Source organism: Ochotona princeps, chromosome 6 (assembly GCF_030435755.1).
Source record: "Ochotona princeps isolate mOchPri1 chromosome 6, mOchPri1.hap1, whole genome shotgun sequence".
NCBI lineage: Eukaryota > Metazoa > Chordata > Mammalia > Lagomorpha > Ochotonidae > Ochotona > Ochotona princeps.
This window is the reverse complement of record NC_080837.1, coordinates 60,357,890-60,376,739: the sequence shown is the minus strand read 5'-3', so window position 1 is coordinate 60,376,739 and position 18,850 is coordinate 60,357,890. Positions and strand designations below refer to the sequence as shown.

The 18,850-nt window shown below is 36.5% G+C and overlaps 1 long non-coding RNA gene across 1 annotated transcript in view; it reads right to left on the bottom strand.

Annotated features, from left to right (window-relative positions):
• Positions 1-11,894: 11,894 nt before the first annotated feature.
• Positions 11,895-18,850, bottom strand: part of LOC131480588 (uncharacterized) — a 280,437-nt gene continuing 273,481 nt past the window's right edge. The window contains exon 3 of the long non-coding RNA XR_009245642.1: positions 11,895-12,057. This is a non-coding gene — a long non-coding RNA (uncharacterized LOC131480588). The remainder of the gene's footprint in view (positions 12,058-18,850) is intronic.

Sequence of the window (18,850 nt, the reverse complement as noted above, 5' to 3'; positions counted from 1 at the left end):
AGAAGAGTAGTGCAAAAACAAATGAAATAAAATATACCCCATCCCTTATAATACATAAAAATTAGATTCTTAAATAGCATACCATGATAATATAAAATATTAACCTTAAGGGAATCCTTGGAAAGGGCAAATAGAACATTTGTTCTACTAGTGTAATACCAGGATTAGTCCCTTCCAAAATGCTTTCAGTTCTTTTATAAAGGATGGTATAATTTAAACAGGGCAGTTAGAGAAGGAAAAGCTTTCCATGAAAATTCCATCGAAAGGGAAATGAAGAATGGAGAACTGTAACCTCTACAATACAGACCATACACAACATTTTGTTTATGATCCTCCCAAACACTTCATGTTAAAATATTTTAACATTAAATTTTGAGAATTATTCCAATAATTGCTTTAATATTTGTAGTGATAAATTTAAAAGATTACGAGCAACACATCTTGCAAAAAAATGCCCAATAAATGAATGAAGGAGGTAAGTTCTAGGCTAAGAAAATTACTTTTAAAACATATAAGAAAACTACTTCTAAAGTGTATTTTCCTATATAAACATTCAGAAAGACTTCCAAGTACCATGCTGGATAAAAGACAACTTCATTGTAAAGGAACTGTTTTCCCATTTTAAGATACTAGGCATTTCTTATTTTCACCAACAAATGTAAACTGAGTTTTTCCAGTCATTTTGCTAGTTTTTAAGAAACCCACAAATTTCCAAAACTTGTCCAGGACTTTAAGACCACTAATACAGACAGATCAATCTTCATTTAATCGGGAAAAAACAGAGACTCAACAAGTTAGTACTTCACCATCATTCCAAAGCCACTTAAAAGATCAAACTGGGACAAGCATTTGATCTAAAGGTTAGAACACCAACTTCCCATGGTTTCAAGCCACTTAAAAGATCAAACTGGGGCAGGCATTTGATCTAAAGGTTAGAACATCAACTTCGCACATCAGCATGTGTGGGTTCAATTCCTGGCTCCAGTCCCTGATTGAAGTTCTCAGCTGATGCAGAACCTGAGAGACAGTGGAAGCCACTCAAATACTTGGGCTCCTGTCACCCACATAGAAGGTCTGGATTGAGACCCTAACTTTCATCTTCAGCACTCCTTATCCCTACTGACCATTGTGAGCACTTAGGGAATAAACCAATGGATGAGAACTCTGACGGTCTGCTTATCTATCTATCTACCTACCTACCTAGCTGTGTGTCTGTAAAAGAAAAAAATCAAGTGCATGCCAGAGTAGCTGTAATCCCTTTCATCCTTTAGCACTTGGAGTTCAATTTGTAAATTAGAAATTACCAATGCTCCATCAACATTAAATAATAAAAACTGCTGCCTCTCTTAAAAACTTAATCTTGTCCCATGAGATCCATTAGCTGTAAGAGCACTCCCCATGAATTAGCTTCCAGGTCCACTCTCCTGTTCCTTCCTTGTATGTTAGTCCCAAACCTCATCTGCTAAAATGCTCAGGAATTCTCATCTAAAATTAGAAGAAGCTAAAATTACTTTAAATCAAATATCTCTAAGGTTTACGTACAGAATTTTCTCTACTAGGTCTCTTGGGATTTATGGTAACATTTTCTTACTCTCTTCTTTTTTCCTCTCTCTTTGAAAAGCAATACCAGGAAAAAATTAGTTCTAGGTCTGGCAGAAATTTGAAAAGAGGAGGGTATGTGAGGAAGTGTGAGGGCTGCTGTGCAGTCCATAGAAACTTTGAATGGTTCTTCTCCATACAACATGAACATGATTCTAGTTTACAGCTAACTGAGCTACTCTCAGAACTCACTGAATTTCTTGGTAAGAACATAATTATTTACATTTTTATTAGGAAATTAGTCTTCCAACTAGGCTCATATTGATACAAACATTTACCAAAAAGAACATCCCATTCCTGTACCAAATAACTTCTGCTATTCAACTGCTGCCTATATAGGTTTTCCCAGGACTTTAATATTTAATCACAGTGCTTTATGCATGAAGAAATCGTTTTCAGAGCAATTTTAGTAATGTCAACATTCTTAGCATTGGTACAATTCCTAAACAACCTGTCAAAATTAAAACAACTTTTTAATCTGGAATGCTCTGTAGTCACATCAGATAAATTAGACACATATCTTGTGCCACATAAAGGATAATTAAAAGTATGTATTTTTTAGGTTCTTAAACTAATTTCTGAATAATATTGCATCATGTGAAAATAAAACATGCTTTTCAGAAAAGTATTTAACATATTTAAAGTCCATCAAAACTATGACTTATTAAAGATTCCAGTTAGATGACTATTAAGAAAAATAATTCTAATTTTAAAATGGATTAGTATTTATTGAAAAGATTCACATGGTATTTTGTTCAAAGGGTAAGTGCTTCGGGAAGATACTAGAGAGTAAGAAATTATAAGGTTAATTGCTCTAAAATGTGGGGTCTTTTTAACAAACAATAAACAAAACACTAAATACAATTTTTTGAATTACAGAGCATATCTGTATATTTGCCAACCTCAAAATAAGATAAAATGCATCTGTAATACACAAAACAAATCCCTTTCATCCTTCCCCCTTTTTTAAAATGTTGTTTCATGTGTTTCTACTTCTAAAATTACAACTACAACTTCTGTACAATCTGAAATAAGCACAGTATAATCCCAACCTAACTCTATCTCAAAAACAAAGAATCTTCAAAGCACTTCTTTACTGGAAAGTACTATCTAGAAACAAAAGAATATATGCCTGGGCACATTTAACTCTATCAAAGAAGATGTGCCAGGCGTCAGGAGTAACAAAGTATGTAACAGAATTCTTGACATTGCAAGACTTCATAATTAAAATGATGCTGAATGAAGACACACTCTAAGTCAGGTTCTTAAGTTTTATATTCAGTCGGTGATTTCACCTAACCTCATAGTCAGATCCACTTGCACATACAACAGGCACACACAAATCTGATCTCCACCTTTACTAAGAATGTTGGCTTTCGTCTAAATCCTGGAAAGAGTAGCACAGCAATTCTAAAGTCTAAATCCTGGGATTCATTTTACAGTCTAAGCACAAAAGATTCTTTCCATTCTTCCAGTCTTATTTTTATTATCTCTCTATCCCTTCAGGAACTAGAAAGGCAAACGAGACATAATCCTATCCACATGCAGTTTTTATACCACAGAGGAGAATTTTATGTGTTCAGTGGAATCTGTTATTGTAATATCAAGAGGATTAGGGATAAAGTAAATGAACATGGCATGCAAAACAATTTTAAACTACCTATGGTTGAAGATCCTTAATCTGAAATACTCTGAAATCTTGAATCTTTTGAACATTAACATGAAACCACAAGTGGAAAATTCTATATGATCTCATGTGACAGGCCAGTAAAAATGCAGCGGTAACAAAAAAATTGCATAAAATTACCTTCACGCTATGTGCATAAGACACATCATCAAACACAAGCAAATTTTGTGCTTAGATCTGATATTTCCAGGTTATTTCTTTGTGTATATGTAAATATTCCAAAATTTCAAAAAGATTCCCAAACAGAAAATGCTTCAGGTCCCAAACATTTCAAACCAAGGATAATCAATCTATAGTACCTTTATCCCCATAACTTTTCATCTTCAATATATTTTCATTGATACTATAAATTTAACTGAATTTTTTGTTGTGATACGCCAAAATGAAAAAAAAAATTGTGTGGTTTCCATGGTCCTATAGGTGGCCCCTATTATTAGCTTTTAATCTACAACACTTTGGGTGAAATCTCAAGAACAGTATTATCCTAATTGCCAGCCTGCACACAGGGCTCAAGAGAATGAATGTCTACCTCTTAAAAATTTCACTGCCCTGATGTGCTTTCCCAGCATATCTTCTCAATTTTGGTAATGTCCAGAGGGCATGATGCTGTATTCCAAGGAGGCCTGTCTTAGCTCTCAACTGACTCTGTAATACATCATTTGGCAGGGTTCTTTAAATGCCATGCTTGAGGATATTTGCTAATGAAATGCACCCTATGCAAAATATTAGAATTAGGACACCCAACTACTGATTTTATTAATTAGCCATGCCTAAAAATAGTGCTGAGGTATATGCAAACTGTGAAATTCTAAACTCAGCTTAGGTTAGGAAGAAATTGTCCTTTAAAACAAGAAGAGAGGTAAAAAAGAAATAACACACAAAATGGCTTTTAAAAATTAAAACTCAATTTTTTTAATTAGAAAATATATTTCGCTGGTAAATTTGAAAATATGATATTGTTGCTGATTTTTTGAAACTAATAAAGTAGAACATGTATCCTGCAGAGTGATTTTAGCTAAACTGCATTGTTCTATTAATTAAGTATCTGCACACCAATGCTGTACCAGTATCAAATTAGTTCACAAAGGTTCACCAAAAAAAAAAAAAAAATTGACCTCGGAATACTATAAGAAAGTGAAGGAAATGAGCTGTCTTCAACTACTTTAAACAATTCAGTGTAGTAACATAGTTTTTTTTTCTTCACATTGCTGTTGATGCTAACCATCCCAAAAAGCATGAGAAGGTATGCCCTTTTTTTGCTTCAAATCTAAAGAAAAAGCTTCAATAGAACTACTCAGAAAAACCTAATAACTGCTATTTTACAGTGGGAGAGAGACTGAATTATCTGACTCACACTTGAGAAATTTAAGGCCAGAAGCTAGCCAGTCACTTTGACAGCAGTGCAAAGGTGAGGTAGCAATTTGGTGATTATCCTGCCCTCTTAGAATGCATCAGAACAAAGTATTCTAAAGGGTTTTCTGGGGGGCATGTGCAAGAGGGCACTGCAGCAGAGTCATTTTAGGTCTAACCTAAGAGAGTGGGCTGGAAATATGAAGGGCCCTCAGAGGAAAGGAGCCAGACACAAATGGTGGAATGCTCAGGGCAAGAGAAGCTGCTTTTCCAATAGCAGATAAAGCACAGGGAAAGAGATCCTTTCTTTGTCAGGACAATTCAAAATGAGATGTTTCCAGAGTATAGGAGATCTCTAAAGAACCCACAAACCCCAAAGCAGAATCATGCTGTAACACCCATCAAACTCAGGGAAAACAAGGGCTGTCTTTGCAGTACCACCAAAGCAAAAAAAAAAAAAAAAAAAACCTCACGTGTCCTCTTTGACTACACTGCTTCCAAGCTCTGATCTCAGAAGTCATGAGCACATTTAGCAGCACGGAGAAAGGGGCAAACACACATTGTTGAGAGCGCCTAACGATCTATGGGGCTGTCTAGCACAGCACCGCAGACCAATGCCCTGACGAGGGCAGTGGTAAACAAGTTCAGGAAGTGTCTTCCCCTTGGGGCGTGGTTGCGTGTCCTGCCTGTGGGAGTGACCTTTTAGCTGATTGGTCACTTCCCATGGGCGGGGATGACCTTTTAGCTGATTGGTTGCTTCCCACGTGCAGGGGTGACCTTTTAGCTGATTGGCTAGGTGTTATATATAAGCAGGTTGGGTCCTAGAGAGCAGACAGGGTAGAGAGCAGACAGGGTAGAGAGCAGACAGCGTAGAGAGCAGACAGCGAGAGAGAGCAGACAGAGTAGAGAAACAGACAGGGTAGAGGAGCAGACAGAGCGGAGAGAAAGAAGGAGCAGACGGCTTTCCTGTTTGCATGCTGCCTGACGGAATAAAGAACATCTACACAGTCACTCAGCGTCGGGTTTTCTTCTGCGGGTCTGGAGATTCCCCGACAACACATGTGGAAAGCAAGACACTGTCACTACAGCCCCTTTCTGATCCTGTGCAGTCAGCTCACAGAAACTCAATTTGGTGATGAAACATTTCTAAATCAAGCTTGAAAACTTGACAATTGCAATGGAATTAGGCAATATAACTTCTGGACCAACACCATTTTTATTATATATTGATAAATAGGAAAGTGGGACATCAGCTTGACTTTTGGACAATTGTAAGACAAGGAGATGCTCAGTGGAAATACCCACGGAAGGAGTCTTAATAGAGAAAGGAGTACAAAAGCAAAATTGCTTTCTGATTCTAGCCCATGATTTGTGCCTGTTCAAACAAGCGTTACCAGTTGTTACATTTCGTGGATGAACACAGCCAGCAATAACAGGCTGTGCTAAAGACTCCTGACTGCTGAGAGAGTGGATTTTCTGCGTCCACATTACTGGATCACACGGAACCCAGATTATCCCTTATTTCTGGTGTGTCTGTAAGAGTGTTTCTGGTGAGCTTCACATTTCAATGAACTAAGGAGCTTCCCTATAACCCACTGTGGGTGCATGTCACCCAGGCAGATGAAGGCATAAAGAGAAAGAATGTGAAGGATGAATTGGCTCCTTTTCTCCTGCCTTCTCACTGGGCTGGGACATCTCATTTCCTCTCCTGCCCTCAGGCTGGGATTTATACCATTGGCTCATGTGGTTCTCAAGCCTTAAAACTTTGCCTGAATTACAAAATACCAGCTCTTCTGGGTCTTCCACTTAAAGATGGATACGTGTGAAAATCCTCAGCCAGGATATGAGGCAGTTCCTCATAACAAGTCTCTTTATACATGTTAATGCACACACACACACACACACACACACACACACTTCTAACCACATATACACATAAAATATCACCTACTGGTTCTCTTTCTCTGTATAATCTGATTAATGCAATATCTCAAAAATGTAGGAAACATTAACAACACATAGCTATATCCTTATTATACCTTTCACAAAATCAAGGCTAAGTCCTGGGCTTCCTCCTTAAATGATTGTCCCATTAAATTAGTTTAAACCAGCTTTTGCCTAGTAAACACAATTTTTCAGTGATTATTTAATAAAGTAATGAACAAATCAATATGTTTAAATATCAAGATCTAATGTCACCATCTGGCTGAGATGTCTCTAGTTCTTGTAAATTGCATAATTAAATTTAATTTCTTTGATTTGTATAGCAAAACCTAAAGAATTAAATTAAATGAAGTCATACTGTTCTTCATTAAGTGTCAAGGTCTTTAGAGTCCTCACTTTTATTGATTTTTTTGTTTAGAAATCCATTTTCCTTTTACCGACCATAAGCAAAGCAACAAGAATAATCAGCAATGTTAGTTTATTCATTTAATAATTTTAAATGCCTGCTTTATACCAGTGTGTCAGAACTCAGTTCTACTGTCCAACTCACACCGACTTAATTCCAAAAGGAATTGTTGACTCAAATTTGGATTGAAAAGCCTTGATTAAAGAAATTTTCAGTCCTCATTTCTTTGCTTCTCTTGGATTAAGTCCACTCTCACCTGGCCTCTTCACTCGTGGTGAGAATGTGGCTATAGAAATTTTTGTGATTATGTACTTTCCAGCTTAAAGTTTAGGGAGCAAGAAGAACCTACTTCCTTAGTAACACTTTTTTTTAATTTATTTATTATTTTTAGTTCATTAATTACATTGTATTATGTAACACAGTTTCATAGGTACTTAGTAACACTTTTTAAAAGCTCATGATTTAGTGTCTACTGATACAGGATTAACATACCAACTTCCATGCCTTTATGAAAATCTAACCTTTGGCCAATTCTCTGTCTCTGTCCCTCCAAGCTTCTGATAGCAGTACATCACTAGACAAAAACGACCCTTGACTAGTACAATGCACCTTTACGTGAAGGAATTATAAATTAAGTAGATGGCGGGCTTCCCTGAGTTCAGTGTCTCCTATAGTGGACATTGGTTACAGACAACATTGAGGCTAAATTTGTACATTTTATATTAAAGATATTGATTGCTGTCAGGCATGACTTCCTCACCTGTGCAATGTAGATCTTACTTTCCTGTGCCTGAGATAAACTGCTGTGCTGAACTAGCACAAAGGAGTTCTGCAAAGAAGGAATGTCCCCTGTTTCCCACTGTCTTTAGAGTATGCTAGTATCAAGGGTGACATATGGTAGTGGGTTTAAATGTCTTGTTGGAGTTTGAAGACTGCCCGGTAGGTGGTATAATGTCTATCAACCTATAACTGTAACTGGAGGAAAAGAAATGACCAATGAAAATAACCTTAGGTTTCATGCAAAAAGGAGATTTTGAGCTGCTTCAGAGAGGGAATATAAATGAGACAGAGTTCAGTTCCCTGAAACCCAACCAGAGTTCTCAGCCATATGGAAGAACTATAAAGATAACAGAAAAAATAGGTGTTTGTTATGCATTCAACCCACTCCCATACACTACACATCAAAGCAGGTGGGATTCAAATACTTAACACAAATTAAAAAATAAATATCAATAATTCATGTAAAAATATCAATGTTACATATACTAAAATTTCAAACACAAAAGGTAAGCAAGTCATTGGTGTCACTTCTTCAGGAATTTCCATCTACAACTAAACTTGGGCATTCTTATTTGGAATCTCCTCAAAGAAGTGAAAAATTGCCAAAATCTTCTGGTGTCCTTGTTATAATTTTTATTTCTCTCTTTAAAATGTTTTAAAGTGAAAAAAGTTGAAATCGATTTTCATCTAAGAAGCAGCAGAGTATAGTTTCTGAATTAAGAATAGGCAGCTCTGAAGTCTACTGCTTCTCTCTAGCCATTGATTTTGTAAAGTTATATCAAATCTGTATGTCCCAGTTTGCTCACTGGGATGATACCTACCTACCTGAGTATTTTGAGAAATAAATAAGAAAAAATACATGCAAATGAGGCAGTGCCTGGCACAGAAGTTGCAGTACATGTTATAAAGTACAATCAATATCATCATCACAGAAATTTTAAACTCTGACATATGTAATCCATATCCCCAAATCACGTTTTCCTATCTGTATTCATTCTCACAATGTGATTATGTTCTGTGACTTTGGAGAAAATGGGCATCAAGAAACACAGAAAGCTTTATCTAATTAATTCAAAAATTAGTTAACACTGCACAAGATATATAGAAATATGATTCTGGAGAAAGTCAGTTAATTCCAGGAATATTCCTATGCTTTGAATTTCAGGGGTTTGTTGTGTCTCAGGCAAATGTCAAGGTTGTGACAAAACTGTCTCTGTAAGTATGGCACAGGTGCAATAATGAACCTGTGTTTCCCTAGGTAGTTTCACTGCATTTCTCCAAACAACACTGCAGTGTTCATTACGCATTAGGCACTGTACTTGAGAAGCTCACAGCCTACTCAGTGAGAAAGGCCCATAATGCAATGCAATGTGCTAAATGCTTAGGACTGAGAGGGAGCAAGCGGGGAAAGCAGGCCCTCAGTGTCCTTGTACAGCAGGAGAGGGGGGTTAAAATCTGAGACATCTTTTAGTCTGATTACAATCACTTCATTTCACTTCAGTAGTTTCTCTGTGGCTGCCTGTAAGAACACATAATGGTAAAACACCAGTCCTTCCCACTCCTCAAAAAGGCCTGTGTAAGTTCATGTACATTAAATCATTGAGTATCTCTGAAATAAATTACCGCTAAAAAAATTTTTTTAATCCAAGGGATTTTCATTGAGACAACCACAGCATCTTGAAATCTGCTTTTATCTTTATCAAGAGAAACTATTTGAGCACAAACATAGCATTGCCATTATTTCAAAAGCATAAAGAAAGCATCACCCAAATCTATAATAGCCCGCAAAATGAGAATCTATACTCTATTTTTGATGTATGGGAGGTGGAGAGCTGGGAAAAGAAGGAGAGAGAGATTTCCTGATTTTTACTATCCTAATGCCAGAGTACAGACAAAAGAACTGCCTCCATAAAATTTTGTAAGGTCTCTGCACTTCAAAAAATAGAAGAGTGGGTGAGGTGGGTAGGGAGAGGCCACAACAAGTTACAAGAAGAATACAAAAGAGTATTAGAGCTAGAAGCAAATTTTAAAGCATATATGAAGCACCTTCTTTATTTGAACAACACCTGAAAACATTACAATCTGGTCTAAATTAATAGAAAGGACAGAAATAGTAATCAGATCCTGAACACTTTCCACCATTGAAGGGGCATTTTAAAGCTTTCGTTACATTGATGGTGCAGTTTCCACAATTCAGATTCATAGCAAATGAAGGCTTTTGTTTCTAAGACTAGGATCTGCCATTTTCAACAGCGATTATCTTAAACCTTAAATCTGAAGAAAATTTATCAACAAAGCCCTCCAAAACACATAAATTTTGTAATTCCATTCTAGTATTAATACTAATGGCTTTTTTACATCATTCTGATAACTTCATCTCTTTTTTGACTTCCTGTCAAACAATGACTAGTTTATTACAATTTTTTCTTAGATATCATCATGATTTTATATATTGTGTGCCTAAAAATAGTGAAATCATACAGTTGATTTTGAGTAAGAGCTGTCCTTTTAACGTGGGGGCCAGTATTATGGTATAGCAAATCAAGCCTACATTTGCCATACTGGTCTCCAAGTTCCTATTTAGCATCCATATGCTCCACTTCTGGTCCAGTTTCCGGCTAATGTGCCTGGGACAATAGCAGAAGATGGCCCAAGAGCTCAGACCCTGCACCCACGTGTGACATCCTGAAGAAGCTCTGGCTCTTAGCTTTGGTACGGCCCAGCCTATGCTGTTGCGATTACTTAGGGACTGAATCAGTGGATGGAAAAATCTCCCTCTCCCTTTCTCATCCATTCTAATCCTGCCTTTCAAATAAATAAAAAGTTTTGAAAAAAGTTAAAGAAGTAAGAATGCCAAAATTCCTGCAGTAAGAATGCCAAAATTCCTGCACATTGTATAATTTCTGTCTTCCTTGTTAACGTTCATTGTACTTTAGGCTCTCCCCAGTTGATACTAAGGTTGACTATTTCTCTACGAAATAAAAATGCTTATGATTCTTAAGTACATGATGTTCCATTCCACTAAAAATTATGCTTGTGAATTTAACTGCAGAAGAGACACAACATGAAATGCATTATAAACTGAAAACATCATCAAAATATTCGTTGTTATAATTACTTCACTTACTATGATGGTACCTAGTTCCCTGCTAAATGACCTGGAAAAAAGAGCAGAAGATGGCCTGCCACCCAAGAAGCTCTCGGCTTCTTCCCTGTGTGTTTCCTGTGTGACAAAGGGTAGGCATGTTACCTGCTGGTTATGAAGGTCAGATAGCTTACACTGAGGTTTTTTTCTCCTAGAGCATATTCTACTGCAGTTCATTTTTCATTTGGTTCTTTCAATAAGGGAACTGAGAAAAACCCTAACAAGCTGGTCACTACTATTAACATAATAAGGAGCCCTTTTTATCTTACTCAAAAATTCCTTATCTTCCACTATCAGCCATGAAAATGCACCAGGTTAGCCTGTCAGCTTGGAAACAAGGTAAAGTCTCAGTCCCTTCACACTCTTCATGGTGTGGCAACACAGATGAACTGCTTTTCAACATAGAGTTCAGGGAGAGAAAGAAAGAAGAAATCTAACAAAATGTGAGAGAAGACTTTTGGATGGGCAATAAACATGTTGATTGAATGTAATAGCCCTGGATAGTAAATTTATTGCTTAGTAAAAAGAGGAAAATGGAAAGATATTTGAAGTCATACTTTTAAGAATGAGGTTCATACTCAGCTACTTGAACAGTGCTCTGGTACTTTGAGTAGGATGCCTTCCTCACCAGTCATCAGCTCTAGTTCTGTCAAAGTCTAACGACTTTAAAACCAATCACAGTTCCTAAAGGAACCTGACTCTTTTACCAAAGCATCTTATATCATCCGTAACAAAGTAACATATTGCTTCATTCTTAATACATGCAAAAGACACAAAGGAAATTACATCACAACAATCTGCTCTTCATTTGAATATCATCTTGGCTTCTAGTAATCTGTCCCATGACTATACTACTTTGCCAGCCACTAATTGGTGGCCCAGACCAAATTCCAAATGCATTCATTTGTGTAAGACAACATTTAATTAAAACACCCATCAAAAGAACTTGAGGCAGTATTGAGTTCCACCGTGCCCCACTCATGCTCCCAGGCACAGGCAGCTAATCAAATCTCATAAGTCACTGTAAGTCTACCTTGGAAAGCCAGGTGATGTTTTCTTATGTCTTTATTGATCTTTCTTCTTATCCAAAGGTGTTAATCCACGTGCAGTAGGATGGACTAGAAACTGCATAGACTCAGCAGTGGCCTAAAAGAAAAAAAGTCAAAGGTGACACTATTATCCAAAATAACCCACACACTAGTGAGTCCAAGTTGGCCTAATTGCCTTCCAGGACCAGTGTTAGATCAATGGTCTGATGAATCAGTTTCAGAAACAAATTTCTTATGGTTTTTCCTAATTGGAGAAAAAAATGGGAAAATTGCCCATAGAATAGATAGAAATAACGCCAGTTTTCCTTCCACAAAGCTGCATAGAGTAACCATGGGTAGTTTCTTTTAAGAGAGGCCTTGTTCCTTTCCTGAGGATTACATCATCTATAGCTATTTCCTTAGATATTTGTAGGTCTTATTACTACCCCTAAAGAGCAGATCACTAGATCTGAGCACAGAAGCACCAAAGTAGGTCAGTTTTGTTTGTCTTAGAACATGATATAATGTAGTCAAACAGTTTGTATTCTTTATGTAAGATTTCTTTCATTCACCCTGATGTTTGTGAGATTCATCTAGGTGGTCACATCTAACAATAGGTGTTATTTTTTTTAAATCTAAGTATTACTCAATCATATGACACTAAACCTATATGACGGGATCGAATCATGTAACCTCACCTGTGACCTCTCCAGATACCCATTAGCAGGAAGCTGGATTGGAAGTCAAGCAGCTAGGACTAAACCCCTTCCCATAAAGAGATGCAGGTGCCCTAAATGAGGACTTAACCACTGTACCAAAAACCAACTATTATTTCAAGTATTAAATATAGAATTATAATTAAGATACATTATTTGGGGATAAGGAATCTGTGCCCATTATCAATGCTTCATAAAACTTCCTTAACTTTTCAAAGTATCATTTCCTTGTGCTTATAAAATAAAGGAGCTTATTTTATAGTATAATTGGCAAGACAACGGGTACATACAATTGTAAACATTTCCAAAAAAAGTTCACTTCATCTTTTAGCAGTTGAGTAATTTATAGAGATCTTTTTATTCATACCTTAAAACAAGTCCCACAGCTTTGAGGAAGGTACAATCATTACCTCAACTTATCCAGGGATTAAAACATCTATAACTTGCCTCACAATAAGTAGCCAAACTTGGAAGCCTGTGAATACAACATCTCCACAAAATGTAAAACAAAGCTATTTTTGTTCATTGTTCATTGTTTGGTTCATTGTTCATTTTTCTTTTTAACAAATTTTTAAAAATAAAAGACTATTGTACTCAAAGACTAGATGACTCTGGGAGAAAATCTGATTTTTGTTCAAAATTAATTTTATCATTCTGTTAATAAAAGGCTAGAAACTGTTTTGTACATCATAATGCCAATAGTACATATTTTGAGATAACTGAATTATAATCAATTCTTGTAGTAGACAAATTGCTAACAGTGCCATTTACCTAAGTGAAATCAAGAAAATACATTAATATGACCACTCACAAAGCAAACAGTGCCTTTTACCTGAGAGCTTGTTATGTTCTGATGGTGGGCAACAACAGCAATTTGGAGCTCTGTGTAATCCCATGGACATGAATATGAAATTATTAAAGGCAAAAAGCATCTGAGCTACTTCTTCCTTAAATGAGTTGTTTAGCTTTCCTTTGAAAACGTGTGCAAATAAACCAACATCTTCTATCCCATGACTATCACTATAAGACAATAAAGTATTTTTTTTGAGCCAAAAGGTTCTGTCTGCCTTACACAACTAGTCTAGGGAATTTCTCATTTTATCACATGAAATCACCAAACAGCACATAAGCAAGAGTTAAATGAGGGATAAAATGCACAATTCACCACAATGCAAAGTCATCTAATCTATTAAGAAAGAATTGCCAGTTCTTGCTTGTTCTGTAATACATCAGTAGGATCTGCAAACTATTTAAGCTCAGTCATGCACAAGAGATTACAAAAAGAGACATATACAAAATGGACTTTCATATTAAAAGGCCATTGGGAAGTTATATCGCAGCTATCTTCCTGGTTTTTTAAAAGAAAACTAGTAACACAAAACATGAATTAACAGCTTGACACAAATGAAAGAACTTGGAATAAACATTTGAATAAATGAATCCAACAAGCTGAAGATGAAGTAACTTATTTAAGGCTCCAAGGTCGTTACATATGAGACTATGATCACGCTGCAGCCAACAATATGAAAATATACATAGACTGTATATAATAGAAATGAAGATGTCACTCCAAGGATAACCTCATTTAAATTTATCGATGATAGACTTTAACACACAAGGATAAGGTACTTGAATACTTTAATCGATTTAGGACCTTATAAATTTAAAAAAACGTATGACTAAACACTGACTCATTAGGAGAAAACTAAGACAATAAGAAAAGATTTGTAGCTGCTAAAAGTCCTTGCCTTCCCCATTGAAGGGGGGAAAAGTCCCACTTGAAGAACATTATTGAAGTAATACAGTAGTTGTTTGGTTTTCCCATTCATTCACTAACTCATGCTTCTGCATGTGCATCTTAGCCTTCCTGGGATTAATCAGTCACTGGTGGTAGTCCCCATGATGCACTGCCTTGAAAGGTTCCTGGTTTCAGCTCAGCTCTGGCCTTTGTGACCACTTGGGGAGTGAAATAGCAGACAAAACATCTGTCTCTCCTTCTCTCTCTGTAGACCTGTCTTTCCAATAAAAATAAATAAATCTATTTTTTAGAAAGTTACTTTCAATATAACAGTACAGATACTGAGATAAACTATTAATAAACAGATGAATGCACAAACAAAAACAGAAAAAAAACTACTGAGGGTGTACTTACTGGTTAAGAGGCAGAGCCCTGGAGTAGCCTCCCTGTAATGTAAGCAGGTAGCAAGTAGGAAGGAGCTGAAGTCAGTAGCACCGTCCGTCAGCCACACCTGCACTGAAGCCTTGCCTGCACTAACCAACCTCCACCTTCTTCCACACTGCAGAAAACCACAGCTTGCATGATTTCATTCGTTAGAACTGGCACCTACTAGAATAACCAAGTCCACTGACAACACCCATGTGATGCCCTTCTACCCATTATAAGATTGTTATATTAAAATTATCATGGCTGACACTTCTATTCTGAACATATTCCATCATCCCATTCTAATCATGCACCTAACACCAAAACAACACCAAGTTTTCCCAAAAACAGGGTCATAAAGAAGTTAGAAATACAGCCCTTTCTCTATAGCCACCAATACTGATTGGGAAAAGATGAGGTAGGAAGAAGGCTAGATGGCAAGTAGAAGTTGAGGTTGCCAACCCTTTCCCCAGCCCTGTGTGCAATACCTAACATCCCTCCTTTCTGCGCCATGGAAACTGAAGCTTCCATGGTTTCATCACTTAAAACCATCTGACTAGAAATAACCAAAAAGGCTGCAGGTACATCTCCCCTATTAGATGCCTTTACCTCAGCATAAGGTTGTTGTAATAAAATTACCATGATTGACACTCCCACTCTGAACACACAGCTGAATCCATCACCATTCCAGGTTTTTCAATAAAGCAGAAGAAAACAGGTGGCACTTAAGCCCTGCTACTTATGAGTATCCAAATAAATTCTGTCTCACACACTTTCCCCCGTGCCTCCAGATCATATTAAATGATGACCTGAACCTTGGTGAGTGCAGCTCTCTTGTGAGCGCACCATACTCCCTCTTGAGTATGTGCTTTGCTACCATCTTGCTTCTCTGCTGATCTTTAGTTGCATCTCATCCTTGAATTCTTTCCTGCACTAGAGACAAAACTTGGACTGAGACAACCCACAACACCTGTTTTAAAATTTTTATTATACCACCCATTGTCTATTACTTCACCTCTCATGCCCAGACTCCTCATCTATATACCAAGGATAGTAACAGTTACCCAATTCTTAGGGTAGTTATAAGTACTAAATTGATTGACATGTTAATTTGTATTAAGGCATATAATAATCTACATGATAGTCTGAAAGAGTAAGAAATTATAATTAAATTGTGATTTTTATAGAGAATAATATGCAGTTAAGTTTACAATACAATGTAAACCCACCAGCTTACACCATCTATCTTACTCAAAACCAAACACTCATATTCTGTTGTAAGTCCTTTCTTTTAGTTTTCTTCAGTGCCCCAGGAGCTCATTTTCCTGTATCTTCTGTTTTATATTTTTCTAGTTAAAATGCTTTGAGTTGAAAACCATAGTTCATGTGGTGTGATGAGAATAAGAGATTTCATTAAATAGAAGGCAGAGGGATGACATACTATTCCACATTCCTATTACTACTAAAAGCAGTCATGGTTTTTCACGGTTTTGTGCATTGAAGAGCACAACAAACTATAGTTTTATAAATATATAGGAAGTTCTGTAAAGATTCCAGTATATAACATCTCAACAGAGTCTAATCCCAAAGAAAGAAATATCAAGCCACTTAAGTTCAACTGCTCTTGTTCTCTTTTCAAAGCCAAGGGTCACTGTTGCCCTCCAAATGATTTTGCAAGCAAGATTTCCCTTTTCAAGCATAAACCATTGGAAGTTCTAAAGAAGTGGGAAAACATAGAACCATTCTAGTTACCCACGTTAAACAAACTGTACTAATGTTAACTTATGCATTCACATAAGCTATGCATTTTGAATTCATTATTTTGAAGGAAGTTGTTCCTCCAATCTCATTACTCTGTACACAACAACAAATGGAAGGAAACAATGCTATCAACATGACTCTATAGGGGCCTCACTGTATAATGGACATACTGAAATGTGGAAAACAAAATAATATATAATTTTCTAAGGTACTATAATTAACAAATTAGACATGAAAAAACTAAAGGGCATACAAATAGGGGAAAAGGAAGTCAAATGTCACCATTTACAAATGACATGATCTTACACACACACACACAACCCTAAAGAGTACATCAAAAAGTTGTTAGAACTAGTAAATAACCTCAGTAAAGTTACAAGATATAAAGTGGATCTACAAAAATTAGTAATATTACTATACACCTACCAATAGTAAAGCATCTAAAAAGAACTCAGTAATAGTTAGCAAAAGAATATCTGAAAATAAACTTAGCCAAGAAGCATAACACCTCTACAATAAAAACCACAAATCACTGATGAAAGAAACTGAAGTAGACACAAAGAAATGAAAACACCCTGAGTTTATGGATTGGGTGGATCAATATGATTAAAATGTGCACACTACACAAAGCAATTTGCAGATTAAATGTAATCACTATCCAAATCTCAGACAGTTTGAACTAGTAAAAATAACCACTAAACTCTGGAACCATAAAAAACCCTGAGCAATAAAGGCAATCTTGAATTTTGAACAAACAGAAAAAACAGGGAGACATTATACTACCTGACCACCTGATATGAAAAATTTTACAAAACCAAAGGAACTAAAAATGGTATGGGAAAAGAAAAAAAACCAATGAACCAACGTCTACATGCAGAAGAATGATACTAGTTCTCTCTCTCTCTCACCTTAGTATAAAAATCAATTATCAATCAATTAAATACCTAATTGGGGAACTGAAGCTAAGAGCCTATTAGAAAAAAAAAGATGGAAAACATCTCATAATACTGGAATGGCAAGGATTCCCTAGATCTGACAACAAGAGCAAAGTGCATAAAAGCAAAAATAAATAGGATTTCATCAATTTGAAGAGCTTCTACACAAAAGGAGATAAAGAACAGAGTGAACAGACATTCCATAGAGACAATATATCTAAAAAATATATATGACAAGTGGGTAATAACATAAACGTATCAGAAACTCAAACAACTCAATAGCCAAAAACACAAATAATCCAATCAATAAACGGGCAACAGATCTAAACAGGTATTTCTTAAAGGAAAACAGATAAATAACACAAAGGTATATTTTCAGGAAAGTGCAGGCCAAAACTAAAATGAACTATCACTCCAGGAAAATGCTTATTATCAGGCTGATAAAAAGTGCTGTTCACAATGTTCAACCAAATATAACCAAAACAGTAGATCATATGAAAATAGCCACCACTACCTGGTCCATTTGCACAAAGATTTTACTGAGGAAAATGTTCTCAGAGAATGGGATCTCTTCAGTGCTGTTAACAAAGATTTCATCTTTAACTTTATGGATCAACTCACAATTTCTAATGTTTCAGTATTACATTTATTCTGGCCTATAACAATAACAAACACAGGAACCCATTTTCATATAATTACTTCTAAACAAACTCCATCTGCTAACTTAATACATTAAAGCCTGAACTACATTTTCAAAGGACTAAACCTTCCCTTTTTACATTCCTTTTTAACCCTACTGTTAGGAGCCACAGACTTATGGGCCTTAGACTTGGCCTACCTGACAGCCTGTTGCATTGCAAAGAATGCCTCGGGCAAGCAGGGCCACAGCAAGCAGGATGTTAGGCCAGAACATCCTGTGTTGAGCAAGCAGAATAGACCCTCCACCCTTGTTCCTGTTCAAATAATTAGTTCCTCCCCTGCTTCAATATAGCTGATTCGTTCCTTCCCTGCTTCAATGAAGATAATTACATCCAAGAAAGCCCTCCTTTTCCCTCCTCCCCTAGAGAAGAATATGTATATGTGTGTGTATATATATATATAGAGAGAGAGAGAGAGAGCAAGAGGCACTCTTTTCCACCAAGTATGTGTGTCCATGTGTTTCTTGGGCCAGCAGCCCAGGGCTAGCAGCCCGGCATTCCCAGTCCATCCTCAGGGTTTGAGCGTTGTGTCCTGTAGGTCGGGACACTCGGGACACCCTACCACTAATCTCTTAGTTTGGATATTTCTTTTTGGTTGTTACCTTTACGGCCCCCTAAGAATGAACACCACCATTAC